The sequence below is a fragment of the Notamacropus eugenii genome, chromosome 5 (assembly GCF_028372415.1).
Source record: "Notamacropus eugenii isolate mMacEug1 chromosome 5, mMacEug1.pri_v2, whole genome shotgun sequence".
NCBI classification, from domain to species: Eukaryota; Metazoa; Chordata; class Mammalia; order Diprotodontia; family Macropodidae; genus Notamacropus; species Notamacropus eugenii.
In genome coordinates, this window is record NC_092876.1 from 128,978,421 (window position 1) to 129,004,581 (window position 26,161).

At 40.4% G+C, this 26,161-nt stretch overlaps 1 pseudogene; it reads right to left on the reverse strand.

The window, feature by feature from the left end:
- The window catches only part of LOC140507686 (2-acylglycerol O-acyltransferase 2-like), a 33,464-nt pseudogene extending 23,993 nt beyond the window's left edge, over positions 1–9,471 (reverse strand).
- Positions 9,472–26,161: the final 16,690 nt, after the last annotated feature.

The following is a 26,161-nucleotide window of genomic DNA, read 5'->3' on the forward strand; positions in this document are numbered from 1 at the left end:
ATTTAAAGCTCCTCACCACTAGGTTCTAGCCTCTTTCCAGGCTGATGACAACACATTACCGCTCCTTGTAGCTACTCAGTGCTCCAGCCAAAAAAGTCTACACAATTTTCCCTATACAAAACATTCCATCTCCTGCCTTTATATTTTAGAGGTAGCAGCTAATGGTGCAGTGGATAGAGTACTGGGCCTGGAATACAGACCAAGGTTCAAACCCAGCCTCAGACCTTTATTAGCTGGGCGGATCCTGGACAAATCACTTAACTTCTATTTGCTTCAGCTTCTTCTTCTGTAACATGTAGATAACAATAGCATCTATTTCCTAGAGATATTGTGAGAATCAAAGGAGATCATATTTGAAAAAAATACTTAACATAGTACCTGGAACATAATAGGTCCTATATAAATGCTTATCCTCCAATCCCTTTGGTAAATTTGCACTGACTTCTCCCATGTCTGGAATGTATTCCTACCTCAGTTCTGCCTTAACCTTTCTTTTTCCTTCCAAGACTCAATTCAAATGCCACTTTCTTCAAGAATTCTTTCCTAATTCCCTCAGTGATTAATCTCCACCCCCACCCATCGTGGTAGGATATATTTATTTTGAAAATCTTCTGTATTTGCTGATCTATTCACATCTTGTATTTAGGGAAATATGTCTTGAGGTCAGGGAATGTCTCAGTATTATATTTGTATGCCTCGTGCCTGGCACACAGCAATTTGAATGGACAGCCTATAGAGTTCATGGTATGTTATTAAAGATAGACAATAAGATGGGTTGAGAATTAAATATGAGGATGGAATTTTATTTAATTTGTGAATTATTTGGTTCTTTTTACAACCTAAGCTCTTCCCCCAAATAAGGAGCCATCTTTTTAGTAACAGTATGTTTTTATGTTGATATGCCCAGATTGCCTCTGTCTCCAAAGCACTGAAGTTGAGGGTCACGTAGAAGCCAATGGAGAGGAATACTTGGGAGTGAGGAGGCTATGCCACATTACCAGACAAGAACTGGGCAAAGTGAGTAGCATAAAGAATGCTATCTGAGCCAGATAGAACCAGGAAAGAAGGTGGGCTTGTCAGTCATGGGGAAACAGTGAAAGATGAGAGAAAGACAGCCCCCAGACCCCAGGTGGGTCCATGCAATGTTAAGAGAAGTAGAAGAAGGCTCCTGGTACAGGATTTATGGATGGAAGTGGACTGGAATCAGTGGAGAGAAGCATGGATAGACTATGACCTCCATTTTGGAATGATGACACACATCATCTCAATCAAACAGTTCCATTTAAGTCATAGTCTTAGATTTAAAGGCTGAAGAGAACATAACCTGGGGGCTATGAACTTCCTTTAAAAAAATATCTCAATAACTGTATTTCAATATGATTGGTTTCCCTTGTACTCCTATGTATTTTCTTTCATGCATTAAGAAACATGATCCTGAGAAGGGATCCATAGACTTCACTAGATCCAAGACACACAAAAGGGTAAAGAACCCCTAATCTAGTCTGTTTTCATCACTTTGCATTTTAATGTAAAAAATGAATAAGGTTTTATCAGTTGCAATGATTCTAAAGAAAGTACATTTCATGAGGACAACTGGATGTTTCCATCTGCCCTCTCATCTTTTCCAGATTGCTCCATCTTGAAAACATTCAATCTCTCCCTCTCTACTGGCTCCTTCTCTGTTGCCTATGAACATGCCCACAACTACCCCATCCTTGAAAAATCCTTACTTGATCTGAACATCCCTGCTAGCTACTATCCTATATCTCTCTTTCTTTCCAGCCTAAACTCTTCAAGAAAGCGGTCAACATTAGGAGCTCCCATTTCCCTCTTCTCTCATTCACTTCTAAACTCTATAGTCTGACTTCCAACTTCATTTTTCAGCTGAAACTGCTTTTAAAAAGTTACCAGTGACCTTTTAATAATGATTTAATTTTGTGTTTATGTTAACAAGGATTTAACATCATAGAAGGTCACAGATGAAAGGGTCTTAGACTTCATGTAGTTCAACCTCTTCTTTTTATAAGGGATAAAACTGAGGCCCAAGGGAGGGAGTACTTGACCCAGGGAAACTTAGCAAATTAGTGGCAGAGGTAGAACCAGGTTCCACGTCTCCCCACCCAACCACCTCCTTCATAATAATATTAGCTCATTTAGTGGGTGTCTCAAGAATTTACAAAGTGTTTTCCTCACAGTCCTGTGAGGAAGCTCCAAGTGGTAAAGAGACTGGCCCAGTATCATATTCCTAGGAAGTGTGGCAGTTGGAACTTGAACCTAGGTATTCAGGACTATCAGAGCTTTCTAGGGACAAACTACTATTTTGATAGTGTGTTCCTTGTCCCTGGAAATCTTTAAGCAGAGGTTGGATCCTTGTACTGGCCTAGACTCTGATATTCAAAGGTCTCTTTTTGCACATGCCTTGAATTCCAGGGCTCTTTCCACCATACCGTGGAGTCTCTCATGGCAATAACTCATCTGTTGCCAACTCTCCATTGAATCAATTATCGAGATAGGAAAGTAGTCTGCCAGGTTGTTCCACACATGCCATTGCTTCATGGTCTTGGTCTGCCTCCCACCTTTCCTTGGGGAGTCTCATTCCAGGCTGAGTAGAGGATACTGAGGAGTCAAAATTGGGTGAAAAAGAAGCTGATGAAGATGACTGTGCAGACTGGGCCAGGGGAAAGAACATATGCAATGCAGTTATCATGGAGAGTCAGGGTTGATTGCCCAGTTCCAATTATGCATGCAACCATGGGTCAGACTACCTTTTTCGGGTAATGATCTTCCTATTACTGGAGAGCTTTACAAAGAGACTGGATGACCCCCATCAAGGAGGTTAAAGAGGAGATCCCTACATTGGATAGAAGGGCATAATAGAATAAGATCACAAACTCTGACATCTTAGGCTCCAAGATCCCTTCTAGCTCTTAGATTCTCTGTTTTTAAGTCCTTCCCAACTTTGATACTCTAAGTTCTAAGGTTCCCTCCTGATTAGACATTCTGTGTTTGAAGGTTTCTACCAGATCTGAAATTCTATGTTTTAAAATCCCTCTTAAATGTGATATTCCATGTTCTAATGTCTCCCCTAGCTCTGACATTCTATATTCTAAAGATGTATATGTATATATCTACATATATACACATGTTTATATGTATGTGTATAAAACATATGCATATATCAATGTAGATATGTTGGAGAAAGAAATGGCAAACCACTCCAGTATCTCTGTCAAGAAAATTCAAAAAGGGGTCATGAAAAGTCAGACATGTCTCTCTAAAGTCTGAAAAGACTGAACAACAACAATGAAATATATAAATGTAGATATAGTTATAGCTAGATCGTTATCTAGCTATAACTATATCTATATGGATCTATCTATATGTGGGTATATATACATACAAAATTGTACCTATATACATGTATCTATAGCTATAGACATATTTACAACATATATATCTAGATATACCTATTATTACAATATCTATACACAGTTATGGGGCAGCTAGGAGGTGCAGTGGATAGAGCACCAGTGCAGGAGTCAGGAGGACCTAAGTTCAAATCTCACCTCAGACACTTGACACGCACTAACTGTGTGACCTTGGGCAAGTCACTTAACCCTAATTGCCTCATCCTGGATGATCTCCAGTCATCCTGATGAATCTCTGGTCACTGGATTCAGATGGCTCTGGAGGAGAAGTGAGGCTGGTGACCTACACAGCCCTCCCTCACTCAAAACAAAGTCAAGTGCAAGTCATGTCATCCTTTCTCTGATGGCGTGGTCTTCTTCAGCAACAAAGGATGAACACACACGTACACAGTCATATATGTGTGTATAATAAACATATTTATCTATAGGTAGCTATGCTGGAGAGGTGCAAAATTTGGTATGTAAGGTCTAGGAGGAAGGTTGTTACTGATGAAAAGAAGGAAATCATGGAATATTTCATGGAGGAGATCAAATCTGGATTGCGCTCTTAAAGATAAAGAGAGAGACAGAGACAGAGAGGAAGAGAGAAAAAGAGGACATTCCAGACATAAAGAATGGATGAGGACATTATAAAGAAAGGGAAGCAAAGGGGAGGGCTCTAGGGTTAATGGAATATAAGATCTTCCCTGTCCATTAATAGGCCTATGTGACCACATGTATCTCCTTTTCCCTTGGAACAAGAGTCATATTCCAAGGTCAAAAGGTACACAGGTATTTCAATCACTTATGTCTTGTTGCTTTGAACTCTGGCCCAGTTCACAGCTGTGATACATTCTGGGTCACATAGAGCCCTGGCAGGTGCTGAGCCAATTAGGCACTGAGTCACGTGGGTTGTGATGCCTTCTGGCTCTGAACCTATTAGTTGAAAACTATATATATTAGGAGATTGGTATTTTACTTCGGAACTCATTCATGGGAAGAATATTTCTTTGTGATTTGGCCAGACAAGATTCTGGGTAGCTGTTGTTAAGAAGTCCCCTAGCTTTGTGAACCCAGATGTTGGTGCTCCCTGGTCTGGTGATGTAAATTGTTCTACTACTTTGTTTAGACATTTGGATCCGTCTATTCAATTTTTTCTTGGATACTCACTTTTTTCTACTTATCTGTCTACATCGTTTAATTAAAGTAAGATTGCCAACTCCTTTGAAGTTGTCTTTCCTTTAGAAAAGCAGATCAAAGAACTTGTGCTAGCAGCCCACCCTGTGTGCTAGTGTGGTTGCTAATACAAGGGCTGGCAGAGAATTTGCCCAGATTTGCCAGAACATAAATTGAAAGGTATAAAAGACAAGACTGGAGGGGGCAACTAGGTGGCATAGTGGATAGAGCACTGGCCCTGGAGTCAGGAGGAACTAAGTTCAAATTTAGCCTCAGACACTTGATACATACTAGCTGTGTGACCCTGGGCAAATCACTTAACTCCCATTTCCTCAAAAAAAGACAACACTAGAAAGATAGGTGACATTGGAATGTGGAGGGCCTTGACTGGCAGGCAGAGGAATTTGTACTTTCCTCAGTGGACAATTATAGCCATTGAATATTTTAGAGCAGAAAAATATTTCCTTTTAATCCCACAAACTCCTGCTCTGTCTCCTCTGCAACACTCCTTTCCAAACTGACAAGTACTCTTTTTGCTAATTATCCCTTCAAGGCCTTCCCTCCTCATCGCTCAAGCAGCCTGATCTCTGATGCCACCTCTTTGCCCTCTGCTGAATCCCATCATGGGACTCTCTTGTCCTCTTTCTCTTCCTGCACTTTGTCTTTTTTTCCAACAACAGCCTTTGGGAGGGATGGAGACTGAACTGGGGAAACTTGAGTCCATCAGTCAATCAGTAAATATTTAAGTGTCTGCTATGTGTCAGGCACATTTTCCCTTTTATATGCCGGTCTCTCCTTTCTTCCTGCTTTTTCTGCTTCCTCCTCTTCTCCCCTCCCTCCCTTCTCCTTTCCCTATTTCTTCTTTATTTCTTCCTTCCCTTCTTTCTCTCTTATTCCTGTCTTTCCTTTTTATTCTCCTAATTCCTTTCTTTCCTCTTCCTATTTCTCCATCTCTTCTTCCTCCATTTCCTCCTCTTCTCTTTTTCTTCTTCCCTCTCCTTTTCTCTTCCTTCTCCATTGCCTCCTCCTTTTTCTTCATCCTCATCCCTTTTTTTGATCCTCCTTTATCTCCTCTTCCTTTCTTTCCCTTCTCCTTTTCTTCTCTTTTTCTCCTCTATTCCCTCATTCATTTCCTCCTTTTTCTCTCTTTATTCCTCCTCCCCCAAGTGCCCTGTATATAGGAATAGCCCTGCATCCCAAATTCTATGTTGGTCTCCCACTTAGAAAAGAAGGATCAAGTTGCTGGAGGAACACCTCAAAAGATATTCTTTTTATCAGAGAATGAAATGATCCTTGAAAGAATGAAGAAAAAGAAGGAAAAAACAAAGAATAAAAAGAAACTTACATTCCTATGTCAGCAGGCAGAAGGCTTGAAGAAAGAAATAAAGAAAAGAAAAGGAAGAAAGGCCACAGAGTCCCTGGCGACAGGCAGATTTCAGTTTAAGACAGAAAAGCTGGTTTGTATATTATAGTAATAATAATTGAGTTCATGCACATTATCTCATTTGAGGCTCATGACAACCTTATGAGTTAAGCTCTATGGCTTAAGCTCTAAGCTCTATTATCCCATGTTACAGATAAGAAAACTGAGGCTTAGGTTAAAAATTACTTGCCAAAGGTTACAAAACTAGTGGAAGAAATAGGACTGAAAAATCAGATCATTTTGATTCCAAGTTCGACCTTCTATCCCCTAAGGCACATTGCCACGAGAAAAATAAGAGCTGGCACTTATACAGTGTTTTAAAGTTTTTTTCACTTTTTTTTCAGTTGATTCTCACAACAACCCTGTATGGTAAGTGCCACAGGCATTTAGATCATCATCCTGATTGTACAGATAAAAAAATGGAGATTTAGAGAGGTAAAGCAACTTCCTTACAGTCTTACAACGAAAGGCAGGATTTGAATCTCCATCTCTCCACTTTATCATACTAAATTTGAGAAATCAGACCTGTTTCTAGATAGAAAGGGCTGATGTGGAAGATAGTGAGCTCCCCCTCATTAGAGGTATTCATGTATAGGCTGAATGGCCACTTGTCAGGGAAGTTATGGAAGAAATTTCTCTTTGGGCAGGAGTTGGACTAGAAGCTCTTTGGATCCCTACTAACTCTCAACAAATAGAGATGGGCTGGGCAAAGGAACACAGAGAATACAGAATCTCAACACTAAAAAGGAATCCAGCTAATTCAACCTATAGCAAAAGAGTTTCCCCAAGAGATGGTCATTCAGCCTCCAGCTGAAGACCTCCAGTGACAGGGAAGCCACAACCTTCCCAGAGCTGAATGTTACACTATGGGGCAACTGTTAGGGATTGTTTGCATCAATTCTAAATCTGCCTTTTGGGCACCCCCACTTTCTGATCTTATTTTTTTCTCTCCAGATCCAAACAGAACAAAACAAATTCTTCTTTTCTTTGCCAGTTCTTCAAATATTTTACTTCACGATTGCTTTTATGTGCCTCTTAAGTCTTCTCTTCAGGATAAATATCTCATTCCTTCACTGATCCTTTTAGGTCATTATTTCTACCAATTTGGCCACTCTCCTTTGGATGCCCTAGCTTATCAATGTCTTTCCTAAAACGTGATGCCCACTCCTTTTTCTCCTCCTCCACCTTCTTCTCCTTTTTCTCATCCTCTTCCTCACCATCACCACCATCATCTTCCTCCTCCTCCTCCTGCTCATGCTGCTGCTGCTTCTCCCCCTGTACCCTTGGAACAGACCATCCTGGTGAACCTTTTGTGAAGTGGTGGCTGAGGAGACCCCCAGACTCTCCATGGCCGACAAAAAGCTGAAGGAAGGAGTTAAGACCGAAGACAATGACCACATTAATTTGAAGGTGGCGGAGCAAGATGGTTTGGTGGTGCCCTTTAAGATTAAGAGGCACACACCACTTAGAAAATGCATGAAAGCCTATTGTGAATGACATGGTTTGTCAATGAGGCAGATCAAATTCCAATTTGATAGGCAACAAATAAATGAAACAGACATACCTGCACAGTTGGAACTGGAGGATGAAGATACAATTGATGTATTCCAACAACAGACAGGAGGAGCTTACTAAAAAGAGAATTTACAACTAACTGTACTCCAGAACTGTGCTCCCGGGGAAAACAATACATTCACAAATAGAAAACTAAGATTTGGTTCATCCACATCCTGACTACTGCAGTATAGTTTTCTCTCTTCTTTATTTCCCTTCTGCCATTCCTTTATTGTACATAAAGGTAACTGGTGTGCGTGCACAGGCATAATGCATTTTTTTAAACTAAATTGCTAATTGTATGTTTTGATCAGATCAACATCAAATGGAGATGAGGAGGGGAAAAAAACTGCTTCTATGAAAGTATCCCTTTTCTCCATTAGTGGCATGCTCATTCAACTTTTATCTTTACATTCCAGCAAGTTATTTTGCTCTCACTGTTAAACAACAACAAAACCTCACAAAAAAAATTCTTGCATACCTTGTTTGATTGAATAATTTCTATGTTTTTCTTTTTTGTACATAGCTGTTACATGTAGGGCAATCTCTGTTTCTCAGTAGAGATAAATTACTATAAAGAAATTGATACTAGTTCTCCCTTTAAGTCAAACATCTTGTTGTTTAAATCAGCTTTTTGCTTAAAATAAAAGAAATGTGATGCCCAGAAGTGAACTTAATATACTCCAAATGTAGTCTGACCAGAGAAGGGTAAAGTAGGGCAAGCACCAACCCTAGGCCTTATGGTTCCCTCAATGCAGGTGAAGATTTATATTAGTTGTTTTTCCAGCCATGTCACATAATTCGTTCCTATTGATCTTGTTGTCTCACTAAAGCCCTCAGACCTTTTTCAAGCTTCGATCTAGCTCTGTTTTCCCTATCCTGTATTCTTTCTATCAGATGAAGAATTTTATACTTTCTTTGATTTTTGTCTTATGGGATTCAGTCCATTATTACAGTCTATCATGATTTTTAAGATCCTATCAGTTAACTTCTTAGTTCTGCCTCCTAGTTTTGAGCCACTTTCGAATTGCACGAGCATGCTGTTTCTGTCTCTATCCTAGTCATTGATAAAAATGCTGAACCCACAAGGACGCATCCCCAGAGTACTGCAGTAAATGGACTTTCCTTGCTCCCTCTTCTTTCCCTTTCCTCCTTTCCTTCATCACCAAAGAAACCTGGAGGAAGAAATTAACTCAGAGGAGGATCTGCCAAATTTCCACTCTACCAGACTGTACTCTCCTCTCTTTCATGATCAGGCTGCACATCCTTCCTCCAACTTTTAATTGACTTTCAAGGCTTCCACCAAATCCCCTCAACTTTCAGGATTAGAAAGTATCTTATGGATTATCTAGTTCAGCTGACTGATTTTACTGAGGAGAAAACTAAGGCCAGGAAGGAATAGGTACCTTGTCCAAGATCACACAACTAGAAAGTGTCACAGCTAGGACTACACATCCCTTACCCCAGGCTTTCCTCCTCTCTTTCCTTTCCCAACTAGTACTAGGAGGGAGGTAGGGGGAAGGGGCTCTAGGAAGAAGGACCCTCATATTGATTTCCAATACTGATCCTTCCTTTGCTCCTCCTCACCTCTTCATCCCCTTTCTTCTCCCTTGGGACCCCGGAAGAGAAAGGAGTGGGCTGTCCAAGGTTGGGAAGGTAGGAATCAGGGGGAGAGATGCACACACACACACACACACACACACACACACAGACAGAGACAGAGACAGAGACAGAGAGACAGAGAGACAGAGAGAGACAGAGAGAGACAAAGAGAGACACACAGAGAGAGAGAGAGGCATAGGCAGAGACAGGACTTCCTTACTCAAGACTAGGAAACCCAAGATCCATAGAATCACAGCCAACATCTGCAGCAACTGCTCCAGCTGCAGAGAGAGACGCTAAGGAAACCATCTTTCTGCTGGGTCGCTGAGCTGGGAGCTGTCCCAAGTGCTCCTCTCTGCTGTCTGACCAGCGTGGAGACCTTAAGTGCAAGATGCTCATTCCAAGGGACCAGATAGGGCGCTGCCCAGGCTGAGCTGGCCAATCTTTGCTTTGTCCTGGGATCCCTCCCAAGCTGCCATCTCATCCTCACGTAAATGGAATAAAAGAAATGAGTACACATTCCTGTTAATTTCCAGATTGCTTGGTAGAGCAGGAAACTGAGTTTGAGGGGAAATGATGTCTCCAAAGTAACACAACAAATTGGCCACAGACAGAGTAACAGGGAGCACTATGTGCTAAGTGGGAAAAGCAGTGCATCTGCGAGCACAAGACTGGGTTTAAATACTACTTGTGTGATCTTCACCAAGTCAATTAATTTTGCTGTGCCTCAACTCACTTGTAAAATGAGAGCCTTGGTGATAGTTGACCTTTACACATATTCTAGATGAATATATATATATATATATCAGGATGCCCACCAGTGACATCAGTATGGATATCAACATTTTAAAGATCTAACCAGGGTAGTTACAAATTGGAACTTTTTTTCATGTGTAACAAATGAGGGATGGTGGTGGTGAGGAGTGCATTTTCATTTGAGAGTTGGGTTTTTAACCTGGGGTCAGTAAGCTTAATAAAAAATTTGATAACTCTGTTTCAATATATTTGGTTTCACTTGTAATCCTATGTATTTTATTTTATGCCAAAGGGGTTTAAATTTAAGAACCCCTGTTTTAAGAATTGTCCTGTGAAACTCACTGGTTTAAATGGTAAGAATTTCATTTTAAGGGATAGTATAAATTTCCCCTTCCTTGGTTTTCCTCAATATACCTTCTTTGTGATTGTGACTTCTGAATGGGAGTCACTGTTTCCTCCTCCTCCTCCCCTGTGCCTCAGTCGATCTGAAAAAGTGAACGTGAGACCTACCAAAATTAATGACACATACATATGTATATACGAATAAGATGAATGAAAGGACAGTAAGCAATGGATGAAACAGTAGTTTGGGGTGGCTTGCACCACCAGCTGCAAAAGCACAATCAGCTTCCATGTCTTTAAGTCGTTTCACCCAGGAGAAGAAAAAAATGAGAAAAAAAAACCTTGGAGTTGAGCAGTTAATAGGAACTACTCCCTCTACCCCAACTAGAAGAGTAGAGATAGGGGCTTGAGAGAGGAAAATGTCTGGGTAAAGCACTTTCAAGTTCCCACCATACTCTACTTGACACCTTATCAGTCTGATTAACTCATCCAGCTCTTGCATCACCCATCAAAATCTCAGAAGGAAGGAAAAGGGCATCCAGGGGTCAGGTGCAGAATCATGGCATATCTCAATATAGTGGATCTTTAATGTCACCGCTTTGGAGGCTCCCCCTCCAGGGGCAAACACATTTCTGGGGCAGCATTTTCTGTCTCACTGTCTTCCTCCCCCTCTTCACATACCCCAGATCCTTTCCTAGGCTGAAAATTTACCTTAGTTATATCACCACCTAGTAAACAAAGATGATAAGCCAGTGAAAAATGAAATCACCACCCACATGACACTATACTGGCTGCCAAGAAGCTATAACATCTGGAACAAAAAATGTGCCCCTATAACTTAGTTTATAAGGTCCTGTTACACACAGGGAGTGTCTTTTCTTTCCCTGGTATTACCACCCATAAATTCTCAAATCCAAAAACTCTGGACTTGTCTTATTAAACCTTCTGCCCATAAAGATAATGGACCTTCTCTTGTCTCCTTAATGAGGTGTTAGTTAGACAAAATAATAAGGTTCACAGGAATGAGGCTTTGGTTTCCAATTTTCAAGTTGTCTCTTTGACAAGGTGTGATCTAGCCTTGTGATATATGATCAATGGTCCACTGATGCTGCTGTTAGTTCTAGAAATGCTAACTACAGTAATAAGACAAGAAAAAGAAATCAAGGGAATAGAAACAGGCTAAAAGGAAACACTATGCACTTTTTGCAGATGACATGAGTTTACTTAGAGAATCCTAGACTTGTGAGTAAAATTAATTGAAGCAATTTATAACCAGCAAAATAGCAGGATATAAAATAAAATTACAAAAAATGTCTTTCTGTACATTTTCAACAAAACATAAAAGGTAGAGATAAAAAATGAAATTCCTTTCAAAATAAATACAGAATATTTAAAATGTCTGGGAGCCTAAGCTATCAAAAACGCATAAGAATTATATGATCATATAGTACTCTTTTATATTTATAGTTCTTTACAAGATAGACAGAGGTAAATAATTAAGGTGATGTTAGTTTTCCATGGTTGAAACATAACAACACATTAAGAATGACAATCCCACCAAAATTAATCTACATTTCAGTGCCACACCAATCAAATTCCCAAAGGGCTAGTTTATAGAACTAGACAAAACAAAACCAAAATTCATCTGGAAGAATAAAGGATCAAGAATCTAAAAGTTAGTAATGGGGGAAAATAGAAAGAGAGAGTGCCTATCATTACCAGATGTCAAATTATGTATAACAGTATCATCATCAAAATGATTTGTTACTGATTGAATAAGGAAGTGGTTAGTGGAACCAATCATGTACTCTAGACCAAGAAGAAATTGAACATGGTATGATAAGACTCCATAAACTAAAGGACTCCAACTGTTAGGAAAAATGGGAAGCAGAATGGTAGAAATCAGGTTTCAATCAGCAACTCACACCATAGTCTACAAATAGCTACAAGAGAATACATGACCTAGATCAGGGGTTCTTAACCTGATCTCTAGCCTTCAGTTTTTAACCTGGTTCTTTAACCTTAAAAGCTTGATCTTTTTCTTTTTTATACTTTGGTAACTCTATTTCAATACATGTGGCTTTTTTATGCATTAAAAGCAAACTTCTGAGAAAGGGTTCATGGGTTTCACCACATTGCCAAAGGAGTCCATGTTGCAAAAAAGGTCTAGAACTTCCAACCTAGATATAAAAAATCAAATCGTAAACAACTCAGAGACTCATCGAGATTCGTCAAAGAAAATAAGTTTCACAACTATGGATAGGGTACGTATTTTTGACAAAATAAAGGTGACAGAGGACATCAGAGGAGATAAAGAGGACAATTTTTATTACATAAATTGAAAAGTTTTTGCACAAATAAAGCCAATTGCACAGTTGGCCAAGCTGTGCATTAATGCAATCATTCTGAAAAGGAATTTAGAACTATGCCCCAAAGTGATAATGGATAATTAAATTGGGTATACCCTTTGATCCAGCAATTCTACTACCATTCATAGACCCACTACTGTTAGGGAGTATTATATATAAAACATTAGATTATTTTCAGCTTATTGATTGGCTTTGCTAGTGATATTTTCACTTCATTTTTTTCTTTGTTATAAGGAATGACTCTCTAGAAAATGGGAATAAAGGTAATGTAGGGAGAAATATGGATGATATAAAAGATAAAAATATGAATAAAGATCTATTTTTGAAAGAATTGATATATGTAAATACATATATATCCACCATATTGAACAGATCATTAAAACCCAGCATTTCGTCTTCATGACACAGGGAGGCTGATCCTGAGATTTCTGGCTGTCAGTCTTCTCTATATCTAGTCGTTCCTTTAGGGAGCCATTGCATTAATTGTTATTACTTTTTTTTGGCGTCTTTCTGTTTTTTCTTACCTGTATTAATTTCTTACCTCCTCTAGCGCTACTTACACCAGGCTTCCCGCATCCCTGAGGTCGATTGTCCAGTAATAGCCACAAGATCATTTTTGTGGCAAATGTCAAACATGTGGCCTGAAGTTGAAGTTTATATGTGGTCCACAACATGCTCAAGTGCAGCCCAAACCAGATACAAAATATAGTTGGGAATTACTTACTAAAATAAACAAAAATAAATAAATAAAAATATAGATAATATTAATTTTAAAACTAAGTCAATATGTGGCCTTCAAGGATCCTTATATACAGACTAGTGGAGCCCACTTCTAATTGAGTTTGACACCATTGTACTTTAGGACCTTGACCCCAGAAGAAACATCTCTCCCTTGTGAACTAGATTAGTATTTCTTTAAAAGATAACAAAGACTTTCTCAATTCTCATTGGTCTGAAGGTCTAAGGCTAGATCTATTGGGTTGCTTCCAGATTGCCAAAGTATAAAATCAAGCAAAGGTGGAATAGTGATTCTTCCGATTTGGCACACACTTGATCATTAAGCCACCATGGTAAATGCGGAGGCAGGGTAGCTTAACTGAAATGAATGAATATTGTATCTTCATAGAATATCCTTTCCATGCCATGGTTGAGTGAACTTTCTTCTGTTAACTGCTAAATGTTCTGCAAATATCTCATTTCATTCTACTTCTAAAATTGAACTTCTGGGCCAACATGAGTTGAGTCTGACCTACAAAAACTGTGATTTCTAAGGTCTCATGATTTCTTCCTTTTTTAAGATTGTATGGTTTCATGATTCTCTGAGAGCCTGGAAAGTTAGAAGAACTTGAATGAATTTATGAATGAATGAAAGAGAAAATAATTTGCTAAGTACTTACTACATGCTGGGCACTGTGCTAAGTTCTATGGCTTTATACACAAAAGGTAAGATAGTCCTAGCCTCTTGGGAGGCTATATTCTAATCAGGCAGAAAATACATAGAGAGAACTAGAAACAGCCTAGGAGGGTAGTTGGATGAGATGCAAAGGTGAAGCATGTTCTGGGGTCTGGAGTCAGCTGGATGTGCTGGGCTTGGTAAGGTTGTAACTCTCCAGTCAAGACAGCTAGGTGAAAGTTCTAGAGATGAGTGAATTAAACCTTGTAGGCTTCTGAGAGCTGTTCCCCCGGGGCATTAAGTTTTTATGAATCTAGCAGTCTCTTTAATGTCTAATCTGTGTTTGTTCCTACTTTTCAAAGGTCAGGGCAGTTATCCATCAACCAACCATTCTTAATGTACTGGTTGCCTAGTTTATTCTGACCACTTCTTAGTGTCTGCCAAAGGCTACACTCAACCTCCACTTAGTCTTTTATGAACAGAGATTTCCAAAAACAAGGGCTTTGCAGGATCATAAAGCCCCTAGGACAGAGGCTGCTGGATAGACTGCTTTTATATCTTCCTTCCAGTTCTGGGCCTCATTAGAAAGATGCAGACTTACAGGAGATCCTGTGGCCATAAGGATACTCAGGTAGAGAATGTGGGTTTTTTAGAACCTGAAGAATCAAATTTCTAGGATTTTTTCTTATGTTATAGAGAAGCAAGTGTCAGTAGACTACTGTAAATGCCAGGCACCTTCTTGGTTTCCTTTTTGCTTTACGTAGCTAAACATTTTCCTTTAGCCCTACCCACAGTAATATGCCTAGAGGTTGCTGAAAGGACCCCCACAGATGCTGAGCCCATAAAACTCTTTCCCTCCATGGTCTGCCTTCTGTAGCCTTCCCTAAATGACTCAAATGGGGCAAGGGCTTTAAAGGATACCTCATGCTTGAGTAGGGTTAAGGGCCTTAGTGTCCTGGTGCTGTATTTCTCCATATATTACTGGCATATGGGTGGGCCATCAATAGTTTTCTTATCAACTTTATGTCTCTGAAGCCACACCCAAAACTCCCTCTGAAAAAGGATGTCACCGCTATCTGATTTCTCCTCCTGTTTCCAGAGCGTTTGCTCCTAATGACAGCAATATTGGCCCAAGTGACAAATGTCCTACTTCTTGCTCAAAATTCACCAATTAATCAGCCCACACCTGTACACATACACCTGTATGTGGAGGGACAGACCCATAGCTAAAGTCTGAAGTCTTTTGGGGTGGTATCTACCCTGAAGTCATGGCCTAATTGCCCCTGAGATAGAATAGGCATAGAACATGACAGACCTTGGGGGCTGCCACATAAGCCCAATTTTTTGAACCCATTTCCTTTACAAACTTCACACACACACACAAACGCACACACAAACACACACACACAACATATACATACCTTCCCTTGCATATCTCTATCAAGAGCTAGCTGCAAGGGGTAGATGGGGAGCACATGATGATTCATTTTTATGGGTGTGTTAAAATAGTATCTTGTTCTGGTCTCCTGATCACCATTCCCTTCTAGTCAATATAGTAAGTTTATAAGTAGGCAGTGTAAAGGGACAATAGTAGGAAATAAGAAAGCAAAGGGGCTACTGGGAGTCTCATACAAATCAAAGTAATGCAATTTACATATTGTATCATATATTAACCAAAATTCATATCCTGAATTTGTATTAATCACCATGTAGTGTGTACTAAATCAGCAGAAACCATCCAGGGGTTTCTGTCTGAGGTCTTCAGTCCTATGATATGTAAATCTCAAATTCCAGACATCTGCAGTAGACTTGCAGATGATCAAATGACACTAATAATTTTGAGATGATATAGACTAGTTAATTTTAAAGTTTTACTGATAGAAATGATTTGGATATATTAACGAATTAACCCCAAGGTGGAATAGATAAGAGTTAGTGTGCTCCCTCCGCCAAAAACCCTATAAAAACTAGGGCTCAAACTCCTGTTCCACTCCCTTCCCCCTAGTACTCTTCTATTGGATCCATGCTGCTCAGTGTGACTGACTGTAATCCATGGTTACATGAATGATGCTCTGCTTTTTCCCCTCTTCATCCTCTTTCCTACAATGCCTGCCTTCTCTCACCATCCTCTGTCCCCATGCCTCTGTACCCCTTTCACTGCTTGTCTTGGTACTTTCTGGGCTGGTTGTCCCTACATCCTCTGTGGTTATTAAAGTGTGCTTACAGCCCTGTTTCCTGCTCCCGTCATGGTTTTTTCTGGAGAGTACTCATGGAACGAGGCAAGCCTGCCCCCATTTCATAAATTAATAATTAATTCAATAGGACAAGGATGGATAATTTCCCAGTTCTGTCACGTAAAAAGGAATAAGGAATATTTCCCATCACCTAGAGGTTCCAACAGATTTAACTGATTGTAAAGTTTATCCTCAGAGAATTTCTCTGAACACTTTTGAGAAGGGATAGGATGAAAGGAGAGTGATGGGATAAGATAGAGGGAAATACAATTAGCTGTGAAACTGTAACTGTGAAAAAACTTTCAAGAGCACTCCTCTGGGTTATCCATCAATCAATCAGCATTTATTAAGTGTCTACTAAGTGCCAGGCACTGTGCTGATAGAAAAAGAGGATACAAAAAAAAAAGGCAAAAGATAATCCCTGCCCCCAAGGAGTTCACAACCTAATTCAGGGAAACAATATGCAAACAAATATATGCAAAGCAAGTTATATACAGGATAAACAGGAAATAATTACAGAGCGAAGACACTAGAATTAAGAGGAGTTGGGAAAGGTTTCCAGTAAAAGATGGGATTTTTGTTCGATCTTAAAGGAGATCATAGGGAGGTCAGTAGTAGGCTATGGAAATGCTCACCTTTGGCTCCATTGACTGTGTCCTCAGGAACCATTGTTCACAGGTGGGGCTCCTCCCTCAGGTTTGTTTTTTTAACTTCAGCAACCAGGCCAGATCGCTAACCTTCTGCCTAGAGGCTGCCACCTCAGAGCAGGGAGTCATACTCCTCTCAGAAGTGATAGGATAAGCTTAGAGTTTTCTTATCAGTGCAAGTTCCCAAATCTCTACCCCAAGTCTGCTCTTCTCTTGTTTCATGACCTGGATCTCAGCAGGAACTGGAATCTCTGGGCCAGAGACCGTAGTGTGTATATCTGGATATTCCCATCCAGAGAGATCCCTTTGAGAAGAGTCAAGATGGTGGCATGAGGGTCAGCATTTTTGCTCAGATCTCCCCAAAATACTCCAATTTAAACACAACTTAAAAAAATTCCAAATTGAATTCTGATCAAGAAAGCCAAGAAAAAGTCACAATGAGTCCCTTTTCTCCCCCAGATCAGGGCAGCTTAGGAAGACAGACAGAAAGGTCTGTGAACGCTGGTATGGGAGCAGGCCAGGAGTACAATGCAGCAGCCCCAGTGGTGTCATAACAAGCAAAAGAGGTAGTAAGTTGTGTTGGCAGTGTGAGGAAGCAACCCAATATCCTTGAAATAAGTAAACTGACCCTAGAGATCCCAGACGACCCTTGTACTAGAACTTGGTGCAGTAACAGGTACCACCTAGCAGATCTACTGCCCATTACCCAGACCTTTCCTTGGATTCTACCACTTTGGAACAACCCAAAATTTACAAGCCCCTAGATTAAGCTGTGAAAACAGCATAAGGATTTAGAAGACAGAAGCTCAGGCCAGACATTACTCCTAGAGATGAGCAGAACTCATTACAACATGAAAGCCAACATAAAGTCAATAACTAGAATGCGGGAGAAAAAGCAAATAAAAAAAGAACCTCACCATAAAAAGGCTACTATGATAACAAGGAAGCTCAAGACACAAAATCAGAAGACATTGACTAAAAAAAAAATGCAGATTAGACACACGCCCAACAAAAATTTCAAGAACAATTAAAGAGAAAAGAACAGAGAGAACTCTTCACAAGTGCTTGTGAGTGACTATCTCCATTAGCTGTTCTCTAATCTTCATATGGAAATGTGTCTGATTATGGGCAGGATATGGAGAAAGACATGATGTCCACCACTTTTATCTGAAATCCACCTAATTCAAGGGACATGGACTGTTCATTTCTGGGACTTTTCATGTGACCAGGAAGTTGCTGTAATGGAAGCCACCCAATCTGGTCCCAGAGACATTTTTGTCTCCTTTAAGGGAAAATTAATCCACAAGAATTAGGGAAGAAGGAAGGGCGTGGGCATACACATTAGTGGAGTGAAAGAAGTCAGGGTAATAGAAACACTGTAATTAGTCCTGTCATACCTTGTCAAATAGAACCTCAAAATTAGAAGGCTTCATTCCTGTAAATCTTGTTAGCTAGCCAAAGGATTACCATTTCATTAAGGAGACTGGAAAAGCTTCACCTATTCCAATGGGTAGAATGTTCAATAAGAGTAATACTGAGCACAATGGGGGAGATGACTTTTGCAGGAAGATGAGACCCTTTCTTCCTGGAGATAATCAGGGAAAGCTTCTGGAAGGAGGTGGTACCTAAGCTGGGCTTTGAAGGATACATAGTGTTTCAATATGTGGAAGTTTAAGAGAATGAAAGGAACCATGTTCACTATTTCAAAGTCTTCAAAGGGCTGTCATGTGGAAGAGTCATTAGATGTAACTGCTCATTCAGAAAGCAGAACTAGGAACAATGGGTAGAAGTTGAAAAGAGACAGATTTTTAAGCTCTTCAGTGAGGACAAACTTCCTACCCCTTGGCTCCTTCCAAAAATGCAATGGTCTGCCTTGTTAAGCAATAAATCCTCCATCCCCCCACCCGACCCCTGACTCTGTGCGTGTATGTAACCTTGTATTGTGATTTCAAAAGGGGTTCGCATTCGTCCAAATATGTATGATTAAGAAAATTTATGGTTCAGATTCGCACAATAAGACTCATTTGAGAAGAAGAAGCTGGATATTTTATTGATTTACAGAAAAAGCAAATGCATGAACAGTTTAGAGCTACAGCAGAAATAATTAATATAGCCTAATACTAATATAATTATAGCAATATTAATATAGATATAAGAGGAAATAGAAAAACATCACCAATTCGAGGAGCACCAACACCTGAATTACATCAGCTGGGGAATCCTGGGATACAGCGTTCAGGGTCCGAATTGGGAGCAAAGAGGTCCCAGGCAGAGCGTCCTCTCCATTGGTGAGATTCCGAGGACTTGCACTAAGTGAGGGGAGTTTATAGGGACCTAGACAAAGAAGGCTTTTTGCCAACGGCTCCACACATTGTTCCAAGCTGGTCAGGCACATGGCCATGGGAATGCAGGTGTTTGTTTGTCAAGGACATATCATACGGGGGCCACAAGATATAAGCTAATTAATCATATACTGGGAGGACTAGCCAGATCCTCCAAGTATTATCTATGTGTTCCGGGAGTGGCTAGTTCCCAAAACATTAAGGCATGGCCAACTCGCGCATGTTATGTTCCTTGAGAGGTCACCAAAAGGACAGAGTGAACTTACTTTATTCAGGGGATATGAAATATTCCTTCAAACCTGTAGCCTTGAGGCCCTCTAGGTCCTCAAGTATGGCCCTTTGACTAAATCCAAGTTTAATACCTAGAGGGTCACATGTGATCTTGAGACCACAGGCTCCCCGCCCCTGCTAGGTCTTCAAGTAGAGGCTAGATAGTCATTTATAAGATATGTGGTAAAGGGGATCATTATTCAAGTTTTCAGATACCCTAAGAGGATACTCCTTGTGTGTGACAAGACATTGTAAAGTCACTGAGGTGCATTTTTGTTCAGGTATTGTACCCTTGTGGCATTTCATTTTGCTCAATAATTATTTGTTGAATCACTGGTATGTCATGGATATTGACTGGGTGCCAATGCCATAACTGAGGAAGTAGTCTGGTTTGGGTGTACCATGGGGCATTTGAGGAAGAGGAGTGTGAGATAGGGCTACAAAAAAAAAAGTTGCATCCATACTGCTGGGCCTGGAATACCTGGATGAGCAGGTTGTAATTTATCCTAGAGGCAGTAGGGAAAAAGCAAAGATAGGGGGGATACTGAGCCACCAACAGATATAGAGATATAGAGCAGGTTTAGGGAAGAAGAAGCCAGATTCATTTCTGGACAAGTCGAATTTGAGCTGCCAACAGAATTTCCAGGTGGAGATGTCCAGCAGATAGCTGAAAAATATTGGTTCATAAGATAGTAGGGTCAGAGATTTGGACCTTAGAAGCCACTGAGTCCAACTGCACATTAGAAATGAGCAAATTGAGGCACAGAGAGGTTAAATGACTTACTCAGAATTATATAGTAATAACATGCCAGGAGCTAGATTTTTTTCCAATTTACTTTTTTAAATTATGAAATTGGCAAACATCAATACAAATATTTCCTATACAAAAAAAGAAAAAGAGGAATGCATATGACACCATGAATTTCTATTATTAGCAATTTGTCTTTTTAAAAAGTATATATTACACTTCACAAGGTTGTTCCAACAAGTCTGTATCCCCTTCTGAACTTCCTTCTGTTCTTTTGGTATCACGTCACTACCTCACTTCCCAACACAAGAAAGGAAGAAAGAAAGGAAGAAGGAAGAAAAAGAAACAGAAAGAAAGGAAGGAATCTAGCCAGTAAACCCCCAGTTAACTGGATTGCTTCTGACCATCAAAATTTATCTTTCTTTGGAGAGGAGAGGAGGAACTGAGATACTCAACTGTCTGAGTTCCCATTCAGGCAGCTGGGACTATTCACAGGTTGTGTTTGTCCTTCCTTTTTGAAGAGAACCATGACATCAGGGAAATGATGACATGATTTGCTGTTGACTTTGAGGGAGGGCTGAGCAAGGTCACCAGCCTCACTTTCTTCTCCAGAGCCATGTGGGTCCATTGACCAGATATTCATCAGGACTACTAGAAATGGCCCAGGATGCAATGGGAGACCCTGGCTCTTTTAGGCTAGGGGTTTTTCAGGTTCTCACTTTGACTGAAGTAAACAAACAAGTGAATAGAAGGAGCCAGTGGAAAAGGTTTCAGGTGGTGGCCACTAAGAGATTGGTTTGCAGAGAGCCATTTCACTATTGGGGAAGATAGAAACCCAAGGGCGGGGGCTTCTAGGAAGAGAGGAGAGACTGAGTCCCTAACTTGGAGAAGAATGAATAGGGAGGGAGGCAGAGTGGCAGTTCCCCGGCTTGCATGGGAGGGAGAGAGGGAGCTAACCTGGGGGCTAGGGGGGAGGGAATGGCGTCTCCTCCTCTCTGGCAGCAGGCAGGACCAAACATCTTCAGGAGGCAGCAGGGAGAGACAAGGAGGGTGTGAACCAAATTTGCCACTCCAGGTATTGGAGTGAGGGAAGGGGAAGAAGACATGGTGGACTGACCACGTTGGCGTCAGGTGGCCAACCTTGGGGGCGGGCCTGAGGGAATTGAGGGCTAGAACCCTGGCTGTATTTAGGGTCCGAGAAGGAAGACGGTAAATTTGAAGTAAAAATGAGTGAGGCTGAGAATTCTTGCCGCAGGGAAGATGTAAAAAGAAGGGATGGGGGCAGATTACTAAGGGCTTTAAAAGCCAAATTGAGTGTTTGATCTTGGATGCTTTGTACACTGTAATTTGCTGCCCAGTTGACTTTCCCAGCTTTTCCCTAAAATCCGTATTTTGGTTCTTACCTTGAGTGTATTTGCACTGCTGGACTCACATTCCTGAAATACATCCTGAAATCCTCCTTTCTGCGTTTTACCATTCATAGTTTCCCAGAAGGCTTCTGTGCCCACGCTTGTTAAGACAAGTTTTCTGGTGTACTCATCTTGGCATTTTGAGGTGTTCTGACCCCCTTAAATTATTTTAAGATTGTTCTTCTAAGTAAATATTGCACTCCTCAATAGAACATAATCTTCTTGAAGGCAGGGACAGCACTGTCTTTGTGTCCCCAGTGCCTAGCACGGGATCTGGTAGGTCATATGGGCCTAATAAATGTTTATTGAATTTGGATTGCAGAAATCACTTGGGAAGGAAATACTGATGATTCTGAGGGCATGATAAGGATGGAGGATAGAGTGACAACGGTGAAGAGTGCAAATGGATAGAGGTCAAAGCTAAGGAAAAATTAACCTTGGCATTAACTTTATAACCTGGATCTCCAGGATCTTGAACTGCCTGTAGTAACCACCTCTCATCCTTTTGGCTCTCCTGCATCCACACTCTTCAAACCATCCTTCATCTTAGTTCTTCCACATCTCCCTCTTCTGCCAGGTCATCAATATCCACCTCATCTGGTTCAATCCTTTCCTAGTTTGGCCACAACTCCAAGTTTATGGTGACCCTTGTCCCCCCTCCCAGATTACCTCACTTCCTATTTTTCTGGGAGCCATCAATGGCAGTTTAATTCTAAATTGTAATTTCCCCAAAGACCTGGTTGGAATCTCATTTCAGCTTTGTATCCCCAATGCCAGACATGAGGTTTTGTATGTGATAGGGGTTTTAGAAAGATTTTTTTTATTATTGAAGCACTGGACTTCAATTTAGAAGATTTGGTTCAAAAACACAAATCAGGAGCAACCTCTGGCAGGAAGCTTTACTAAGCTCTCCTCTTTTGAGTGGCCCCCTCCCATTACTTTGAAATTTCCTTAGCAGATATATATATATCTACATATCTTGTATATACCTATCTTCATATTTCCTCCCCACCTCCACCCCATTAAGATGTATGTAGCCTCTGAGATTTGAGATTATTTAGTTTTTCTCTTTGGATTCCCAATAGCGAGCATAGAACCTGACACATAGAATAAGACCTAATAAGTAATCTTTGCTAGGATTTGTATAGTGCTTTAAGGTTTCCAAAGTATTTTACAAGTTTTCTCATTTGATTTTCACAATCACCCTGTGATGTAGGTGGTGTTATCCCCATTTTAGAGGTGAGGAAAGTAAGTCTGAGACAGTGTCACATGTGTTAAGTGTCTAAGGCAGGGTTTTGAACTCAGGTCTATCCACTATGCCACAGCTAATATGTTAAACTGGTCCTAGTTCAAACAGTTGCTAATCATATGACCACTTTTTTTTTAGTAGGTTGGGGCATGGAAGGGAAAAGAGAATAAAACACATATGAACTGTTGCATGGACTTTGGATGAGGTCACTGTATTATAAGTTTTACATAACCGTGTTTTACTTTGTTACAAGAGACCTCTACCTAAGTAGGAATAATCCATAAATGTTTTACAACATGACTAATATGTAAATATGTTTTGCATGCTTGCAACACATATACCGTTATCAAATTGCTTACCATCTCAGGGAAGAGGTAGGAGGAGAGGGAGAGAATTTGGAATTCAAAATTTTTAAAAAGAAAGTTAAATTTGTTTTTACATGTAATTGGGAGAAATAAAAAATTAAAAAAAGATTAAAATGTTTGTGATGTAAAAACAAGACAAAACACATCAATGAAACAGAGAGAGAGAGAGAGAGAGAGAGAGAGAGAGAGAGAGAGAGAGAGAGAGAGAGAGAGAGAGAGAGAGAGAGAGAAAGAAGAGGAAAGCTTTAAGGAAAGGCTTGTACTTGAGTTCCTTGCTCTTTCTCAAACAAGACGGTATTTCCCATCTGTGGGCATTTTCACTGGCTCTTCCTCATACCTGAAATTCTCTTCCTCTGCATTCTGACTCCTCTGGCTTCCTTCAAGTTGCAAATAAAATCCCATTTTCTCCAGGAAGTCTTTCCTCATCCCCCCCCAATTCTAGAACATCCCCTCTGTTGATTATCTCTAATTTATCTTGTCTATATTTTGCTTGTAAATATGTGTTTGTTTTCCCCCCATTAGATTGTGAGTTTCTTGAGGGAAGGGACTGTCTTTTGCCTTTCTATTTATCCCCAGAACTCAGCACATTGCCTGGCACATAGTAGGCACTTAAATGCCTATGGACTTAGTGAGTTAGTCCTTTGACTGATTCAACAAATATCTGTTGATCCCCTATTGTTCAGTGTTGGGAAAGACACACTTCTGCAGTCTAGCAGGGAAATATGATACATGTACAAGTAATTATAATATAAAATATATGATGAGAATTACAAAACTAAATGTAATGTGAAGTACCAGGAAGCAGGTTATTTCCAACCAGGAAGTTCAGAGACGGCATGTTGGAGGAGGAGGCTGCTGAGTCAAGTCAGTTTGAGGATAAGTAGGAATTCAATTCAATAGATACTTGCTATCTGACCCTGGGCAAGTCACTTCAGCCTGTTTGCCTTAGTTTCCCATCTATACAATGAGCTGGAAAAGGAAGTGGCAAAATACTCCAGTATCTTTGCCAAGAAGACCCCAAATGGGGTACAAAGAGTGAGGCAGGACTGAAAAATGACAATAAGAAGGAATTCAATAGGCAAAGAGAAGGTATTCCCAGGCATAGGGCAGAAGAAGAGAGCGGTGGGGCCTGCATGAGGAGTAGAAACTAGCTTAATTTAATTGAAGTATAGAGTATGTGGATACACATAATGATAATCACAATCATATGTCTCTGTGATACTTGAAGGGTTAAAATGTACTTACCTAATCCAATGAGATAGGGAATACAAGTATGGCCTTATAGAAATGGGAGCTATTACAATTATTTCTGAGAATGGGGTTCATTTTGTAATTACTTCTGGATTGATAGCACTAAATTAGTAGCCATTTAATAAATGTTTCTTGAGTTGTTGTCAAATTGATGTCAAAGGATGGAATCATTAGTCTGAAGCCTTATATTTCCATGGTTATCCAGCTGATCTAGTGTGACAAGTAAGTTAGCTTTCTCCAGAGCAGATCACATTTGGACCATTGCGTTCTGGATGCATTTTAGGAAGGTCTGGCTAAGTGTCTGGCAGAGACCATCCAGGATATTAAAAGGAATGGAGACCATGCTATATGAATTGCTACTGAAGGAATTGGACATGTTCTGCAGAAAAGAGAATACAGGAATATAATCTTAACAGAAATCTTGCTTCTGGTCTCACCCTGGTCAATAAGGCAAATTTTGAAAAAGAAAGATAAAAGTATTTTATTAACACACAAAGGGAACAAACAGTTGGGTGCACCCTGTTGGGTACATTCTACTGGGCACTGCTTTTATAGACTGGAGTAAACAATTTCCATATAAGGGCAAGAGTCTGTTGATTGATGCACATATGAGAGGTTATGTGCCATCATCTCATCAACCTCTCTCATGTCTAAGTGTGCATGCACAAAGGTATTTCCAGACCACCATCTCCTGTAGGCTAACTGTGTACCTATCCAGAGTCTAAGCAAAGTTAAAGACGGGGTCACTCAGACAAGTGGATGACTGCAGAACCTCCCCTTCGGTGCTAACCATACTCATGATGCAGCACCACAATCAGACCTATATCACCCATCTATCCTCAATGTATCACCTTAATCACTGCTGCTAATAATTTGGGAGTCCCTTGGGAATAAGTTCTTTGTACCTAGAGAGGTATCGTAAACACAAGTAACATACAATCCCCAAGAGGACCCACAAACATTCTTCAGCCATGAGGGATTTGGGAGCAGAGAAGTTAGCCATTCTCATGGGAACCAAGATTCCTTCCCATCCTCCTGGAACCTGTTCCAAACTTTCCAAATAAATATGGGTATGAATGTAACTGAAGTTGTCAGGAACCTTGGTGCTGCAGGACTCCTGACCTATAAGAAGTGTATACTCCTCTCCTCTCTGCCAAGAGGAAATCCAGAGCCTGCCTATTTTTAAGGCCACAGGCCTCAGTGTATAGACCTCAGTAGTAAGGCCCTTCACTGTGCCTGTGGTTTCTTAACAAATACATGCAAAAATTTGTTCATATTATTCAAGAGCACCAAACTGTGCCTGGTCCCATACATAGACAATAGAATAGAAAAGGTGTGTTCAGTTTCACTCACTAAAGGGGCAAATGTAGCAGAAATGTGGATTTCTGCACCATTGCTTTGAAAGTCTATGCTGCTAGGAGGCAGAGTAGGTGTGATCTGGAGGCCAAAAGCACCTGCCCCAACCCACACCCGTCTGTCCAGTTTGAGGGGAGCCAGTAAATGCTTTCGTTGTTATTGTTGTTACATAGGAAGTAAAATCTCCGTGGGGCTCTCCTAAAAAAAAATCTACTAGTGTATGCCAGGAGCCCTGGACTAAGATCAGTTCTTAGAAGGCCATCCCCCC